Genomic DNA, 7739 nt, shown 5'->3' on the forward strand with positions numbered 1-7739 from the left:
GCTTTTTTTTTTTTTTGTATTTTCCTTAGAGAGGGGTTTCACCATGTTAGCCGGAGTGGTCTCAATCTCCTGACTTCGTGATCTTTCCTCCTTGGCCTCCCAAAATGCTGGGATTGCAGGTGTGAGCCAGCACGCCTGGCGTTGTTCCTGTTCTTCAGGGGAAAGCTTCGAGTTTTTGCCCCTTTACTATGACATTTGTTATGCGTTTGTCATAGACAGCTCTTTTTATTTTGAGTTATGTTCCTTTGAAGCCTAGTTTGCTGATGATTTTCATTAAGGAGTGTTGGATTTTATCCACATTTATTGAGGTAATTATATGATTTTTGATTTTAATTCTGTTTATGTAGTAAATTACATTTATTGTTTTGCATGTGTCGAATCAATCTTTTATCCTAGGAATGGAGTCTATTTGATCATGGTAAATTAACTTTTAAATATGCTGTTGAATTCGGTTTGTTAATATTTTGAGGATTCTTGCATCTATATTCCTGAGAGATACTGGCCTATAGTTTTCTTTTATTTGTGGTTTCTTTGCCAGGTTTTGGAATCAGGGTGATGCTGGCTTCACAGAATGAGTTGAGGAGACTCTCATCATTTTTTTGAAATAGTTTTAGTAGAACTGGTAACAGCTCTTCTTGTATGTGTGGTAAAATCTGTTTATGAACTCATCCGATCTGAGGCTTTTTTTTTTTTTTTTGGTTGCTAGTTTTTTATTACTAATTCAATTTCAGACTTGATATTTATCTGTTCAGTGTTTCAATTTCTTCCTGATTCAATCTTGAGATATTTTATTTCCAGTAATTTATGCATTTTCTTTACATCTTCCACTTTGCCTGTAGAGATGTTCATAATAATCTCTAATGCCCTTTTGGATTTCTGTGGGATGGGATGTAATGTCACCTTTGCCATTACTGATTGTGCTTATTTGGATCTTTTCTCCTGCTTGACAATCTAGCTAGCAGTCTATTGATCATGTTTATCCTTTCAAAGTGCCAAACTTTTGGTTTCATTAATCTTTTGTATGAATATATGTGTCTCAATTTATTTCAACTCTGCTCTGAATATAGTTAATTTCTTTTCTTCTGCTAACTTTGATGTTAGTTTGTTTATGCTTTCTAGTCCCTCTAGGTTTGAGGTTAGATCATAACTTTGATATATTTCTATCTTTGTGATGTAGGCATTTAGTGCTATAAACTTTGCTCCTAACACTGCTTTTTCTACATCCTTGAGATTTTGATATATTGTATCCATGTTTTCATTTATTTATTTATTTTTTTAATTTCTGCCCTGCTCTGTTTGTTTACCCAAAAGTTATTCAGGAGCAATTTGTTTAATTTCTATTTATTTATGTGGTTTTGAGAGATCTTCTTGGTAATAATTTCTATTTTTATTCCACTGAAGTCTGAGAGTATGGTTGGTATCATTTCAATATTTCTGAATTTATTGAGAGTTGCTTTATGGTCAAGCACGTGGTAAATAATGGAGCATGTTGCATGTCCAGATAAGAAGAATATAGATCCAATGTTTGATGAGTGGAGTATTCTGTAGATGTGTATTAAGTCCATTTGGTCATGTGTTCAGTTTAAGTCCAGAATTTATTTGCTAGTTTTCCTTTTTTAAAAAATTTTTAAAGCAGAAGTTTATTTCTGATATGCAGATGAATAGATGGAAATGCTAGGTGTTTTTTCTTAGTTCATAAACTGGAAGTTGTAGATAAGGTGTAACTTGATGGGCAATCTTTTTACTACTTGAGTACATTGCCATAAAATTTAAAGCTTTGTTAATTGATTTTAACCAACTTAATAAAGCAACACCTCCTTTATTCATTGATTTAACCAATTTAATAAAGCAAATAACTCTACATATCTTGTAAGTGCTGTGGTAATAGCTTCAATGAAGAGTTCAAGTAAACAAATTATGAAAATTATCGTGTATTATATGCTGTTTTTCTTTTTTCTATTCAGAACCAGTGGTTCCAGATTTATTTCCTTTTTATCTAGAAATGCATATTGTGGTAGACAAAGCTTTGGTATGTATTTTGCTCTTTTTTTTTTTTTTTTTTAGTTTTCTGCCCTCATGATCTGTCTAATGTTGTAAGTGGGTTGTTGAAGTCCTGCATTGCTATTGTGCAGCGATCTATATCTTTTCTTAGGTATACATATGCTTATTTTATGAATCATGGTGCTCTATTGTTGGGTGTATATGTATTTAGAATAGTTAAGTCTTCTTATTGAACCCTTTATCATTACATAATGACCCTCTTTGTCTCTTGTTACTGTTGTTGGTTTAAAGCCTATTTTATCAATATAAGAATAGTGACTCTGGCCCTTTCTTGTTTTCTGTTTGCATAACAGATATTTCTCCAATCTTTTACTTTTGAGTCTATGGGTGTCACTGCATGTAAAATGCATATTTATAGACAAGGACAGCTGGTTCCTGTTGTTTATCTAACTTGCCACTCAGTGCCTTTTAACGGGGCACTTCAACCATTTCCATTCAAGGTTAATATTGATATTTGAAGTCGTGCTTCTATTGTGAAATTGTTATTTTGTTATTTTGTCGTTTCTATTGTGTGATGCTTTACAGGTGTGTGGGCTATGGGATATATACTTAAGTGTGTTTTTCTGGGAGCAGGTATTATTCTTTTGTTTCCATATTTGCAATTCCCTTGAGGGTCTCTTGTAAGGCTGGTCTAGTGGTAGAAAATTCCTTAGTGCTTGCTTGTATGGAAAATCTGTTATTTGTCCTTTGCTCATAAAACTTAATTTGTTTTTTTGGCATATAAAATATTTTTGAAATTTCTTTTAAGAAGACTTAAAATAGCCCCCTAATCTCTTCTTGCTTGTTTTAAAGAAATCTGAAGTCACATACGGTAGTCTGTAGCTTGTAGAATTTTCTTTCTTAATAAATGAAAATATATGTACTTGTATACCCATTTTTAAAAACATGCATTTAGCAAACATTTTAAATACATTTAAAAACAATGTACATAACAAAATACACACCAATTAAATTTTAAATAGAAATTCTGAAATGGAAGTGAGAAATTCAATTCTATTTTTTGAAAAATATATTTGTTTGTACAAATCACTTAAAATAAATTGTATATATATTGAACTCAGTCAGCTATGTAAATTATTGATTAAATATTAGATACATTATTCTTTTGTCAATAAGTCATTTTCTAATAAACATTCTATGCCCAAGTTTTTACTTAAATCCCACTCTCCTACTCTGCTGTTTTTTAAAATTATAAATATTTGTAGAACTATGTACATATTCTTGTGATAAAGTCAGAAGAATTTTTGTTACTGAAACCTGGATTATTCAAAAAATAATTTATTTTTATACTATATCATTTTACACTGTCTTAATTTATTTAAAAAATATGTATGCTACCAGTTGAACTTTAGTAAGGAGTTATTTTTTTTACTACTATAGAAGATTTTTTTTTAATTCTGAAGTATGCTATTTGTGATATTTTGTGTATGTAAATAAAATTCTAGGAACCATTTTACATGGTTTAGTATAAAATAGTTAAGCAAACTTACCTTCACCTTTTTTCCTTACACCTTTTCTGAGAAAATTAAAAACGTTCCTTCAAAAGAGTGCCCTTTTCTTATTTGCCAAAGATAGAAATCCTTGTCCTTCCTGGGGCAAAAGGAAACGTGAGGGTAGATAAATGTCTATTACATTTACGTGAGGGAAAAATAGATGCTTTATGGGAGACACAAAATAGAGCAAGTGGTTTATGTCTTTGTAGATTGTAAATCAAACTATAACTGACAATTGAAAAACATGTTGTGATTAAAAATTTCATAAATGTTTTCTGAAACTGTGTCTTCTGTGTCATATAGTCTATGCCAAACATCACAATTGCCAATGCTGTTTTCAAATAGACAGGTATTTCCTGTTTACTTTCCACTTCATAAGATCTATGAAGGCTTATGCTAGAAGTATTCAGCTTATTACCAATGAAATTAATTTTACTGCTACAGAAAAATGTGCTTAGTTTAAAATCATCATCATATATCAAGATTAACTTTATTGACTATGATTTCAAATAATGTAATTATACCTATACCCTTTTTTTTTTTTTTGATGGAGTCTCACTCTGTTGCCCAGACTGGAGTGCAATAGCAGGATCTCGGCTCATTGCAACCTCCACCTCCCGGGTTTCAAGCAATAGGAAGCTTCAGACTCCTAAGTAGCTGGGATTACAGGCACGCGCCACCATGCCCAACTAAATTTGTTTGTATTTTTAGTAGAAATGGGGTTTCACTATATTTGGCCAGGCTGGTCTCAAACTCCTGACCTCATGATCCACCTACCTTGGCCTCCCAAAGTGTTAGGATTACAGGCTTGAGTCACCACACACAGCCAATTATATCTTATTAATACAACAGACTGATCATCTTAACATCACAAAAAAAGATTTGCATTTATTGATATACTTTACATTTTAGAGACTAAACAAAATTTTGTGAAAATATTTTCTTTATTTTAAAGCAGCGCCAAAATATTAAAATATGAAGACTTATAAAAAGGTCATACCTTCATTTACTATTTCAGCATATATAAATGAATTGGTTGTAACAATTTTATATGAATATGTTTATTACCAAAACAAATATGGTAAATCATGCTTATTTGTTTTATACATCATTATATTATACAGTTAAGTGTTCCTCAGTCACAAGACAATGATTCAAAATTTAGTTGCGTACATTTAAAAGCTTTACTTTTTGGAAATGTGCTATGCTTTTAAGTTCTGAAGCAGGCTATTTGAAAATGAAAGACAACTTGGATATTATTTATTCTCACTGTAGAAAAGAAAGTCATGATCTTGTCATTTGGTTATATTATCTAAACATTTTCAAAACATAATAATGTCTATACATCGATACTACTTTTATAAATAAAACTCTGACATGTGGGGTGTCTAATAAAGATGTACAAAGATATGATGAAAATCAAATCCAACAATAAATAAATACCATAATATGACATGTCTAAGCAGTGTTACATCAGGAATTCAAGACTAATTTTTCATATGAACACTAATCAATGCAATTCTACATATTAAGGTTTATAATAAAAGTACTTGGCACAACTTAAAACTTATTCATGTTGAAAACTCAGAAATTTGTGAATAGGATTGAACTTCAAGCTAATAAAAATATGTATAAAATACTTAAAATTAATATTGCACTTACTAGTAATAGACTGAATACTATCTCTATGAATAGTAAAGTAAAAAGGTCCACTCTCACCACTGCTCTTTCTCATTACAAAAAGATATTATCCAGGGGAGTAATGCAAAAAAGCAGTATATATTTCCAATCTTGCAGATATAGTAAACTTGTGAAAATTGGAATAAAAAAACCTTTTAAGCTATGTTTATAAGCAAAAACCCATAATTATTTATTCAGTAAATCTCAAATATTCAACAAAAATGCTATGAGAAAAAAGAAAATTTAACAAGACTATAGAATATCATTTAAATATTTTTTAAAAACTACATTTTTTTTTTTTTTTGAGACGGAGTTTCGCTCTTGCTACCCAGGCTGGAGTGCAATGGCGCGATCTCGGCTCACCTCAACCTCCTTCTCCTGGGTTCAGGCAATTCTCCTGCCTCAGCCTCCTGAGTAGCTGGGATTACAGGCACGCGCCACCATGCCCAGCTAATTTTTTGTATTTAAAAAACTACATTTTTATACAATAAACAAATGATTGGGAGGAGTTCAAATTCAAAAATATAAATTTTCAATTTGCCATAGGATGCAAAAGCATGAAATGATTATAGATATATAAAATAAAACATAGAGATGATCTTTATAATAAAAAGTTCATATGTCACAAAGAATTAAAACATAGAGATATGAAATATTTATATATTAAAAATTCAATATTGTTAAAATTTAAACTATCTTAAAATTATTCTACCCATTTAATACAATTACAATTAAAAGCCCGTTGACTAATTCTTGGTGAAATTAACACTCATTACAAATTTTATATTGGAATTCACACATCATAGAATAGTGAAAATATGGAGGACTGGTTTATTTCAGAAATTTCTATAAACTTAAAATGATCAAAACAATGTGGTATAAAAACGAGATAGATTAATGATATAAAGAGATATAGATTAATGAAGCAAAATAGAATGAAGAGAGATAGATTAATGAAGCAAAATAGAATACTTCAAAAATACCTAGGTATATGTGGCCAGTTGATTTTTGAAAAAGATGTGAAGGAAATTTAATGGAAAAGCAATAGTTTTTAAAGAGTTTTATAATTTGATAGAAAGTGCACTGAATCTGTAGCTTTCTTTGGGCAGGATTATAATTTTAACTATATTGATTCTTCTAATCAATGAAGATAGGAGGATTTTTTTTATTATTTATTTGTGTCATATATGGCTTCTTTCATTAGCGTATTACAGAGAGCTTTCACTTCTTTGTTAAATATACTCCCATGATTTCAATTTCTTTAACTTTTCCTCTTCAGTATGATATTGGCTGTGGATTGGTTACATACAGCTTTGATTATTTTGAGGTTTATTCCTTCAATGCATAGTTTGTTAAGGGTTTTTATCATGAAGGGGTGCTTACTTTTATTGAAGGCTTTTTCTGCATCTACTGAGATCATCTCATTTTAAACATCTGCTTATATGGTGAATTACATTATTTATTTACATATGTCAAACCATTCTTGCATTCTTGGGATAAAACCTAATTGTTCGTGGTGTATTATATTTGTGATGCGGTGCTGGATTTGGTTTGCTACTATTTTGTTAAGGATTTTTTCATCTGTGTTCACCAGGGCTATTGGCCTGTAGTTTAGTTTTTGTTATTGTGTTCTTGCCTGGCTTTGGTATCAGGGTGATAGTGACTTTGTAGAATCAGGAAGGATTTTGTCCTCTTTGAGTTTTTGGAATAGTTTCAGTAGAATTGGTACCAGTTTTTCTTTGTACATCTTGCAGAATTCAGCTGTGAATCCATCTAATCCTGGGCATATTTTGGGGAAGAATTTTTATTACTGATTCAATTTCACTGCTTATTGATCTTTTCAGGAAATCTGTTTCTTCTTGGCTCAATATTGGAAGGTTGTATGTTTCCAGGAATTTATCTATTTCCTCCAGGTTTTTAAGCTTATGCATATAGAAATCTTCATAGCAATCTCTGATGACATTTTGTATTTCTGTGATATCAGTTGTCAAGTCACCTTCATCATATCTGATTGTGCTTATCTTAATCTGATGCCTTATATTCTTGGTTATTCTAGCTCGTAGTGTATCAACTTTATTTATACTTTCAAATAAACAACTTTTTCTTTCATTGATCCTCTGACTTGTTTTATTGCTATCAAATCGATTTAGTTATGTTCTGATCTTTTTTTACTTATTTTCTTCTGCAAACTTTGTGTTTTATTTGTTCTTGGTTTTCCAATCCTTAAAGTGCAACATTAGGTTGTTAATTTGTGACTTTTCTATCTTTTCAATATAAAAATTTAATGCTATAAATTTCCTCTCAGCAGAACTTTTGCTGTGTTCCAGAGATTTTTGATGTTGTGTCTCTACTTTCATTTGTTTCAAAAAGTTTTTAAATACCTCTCTTAATTCTATCATTGATCCAAATACCATTCAGTCATATGTTCTTCAATTTCTTTTGTATTGGTATGTTTATCAGACTTCCTCTTGGTATTTATTTCCAGTTATATTCCACTGTGGTATG

This window comes from Cebus imitator, unplaced genomic scaffold (assembly GCF_001604975.1).
Source record: "Cebus imitator isolate Cc_AM_T3 unplaced genomic scaffold, Cebus_imitator-1.0 Scaffold17, whole genome shotgun sequence".
Lineage (NCBI taxonomy): Eukaryota > Metazoa > Chordata > Mammalia > Primates > Cebidae > Cebus > Cebus imitator.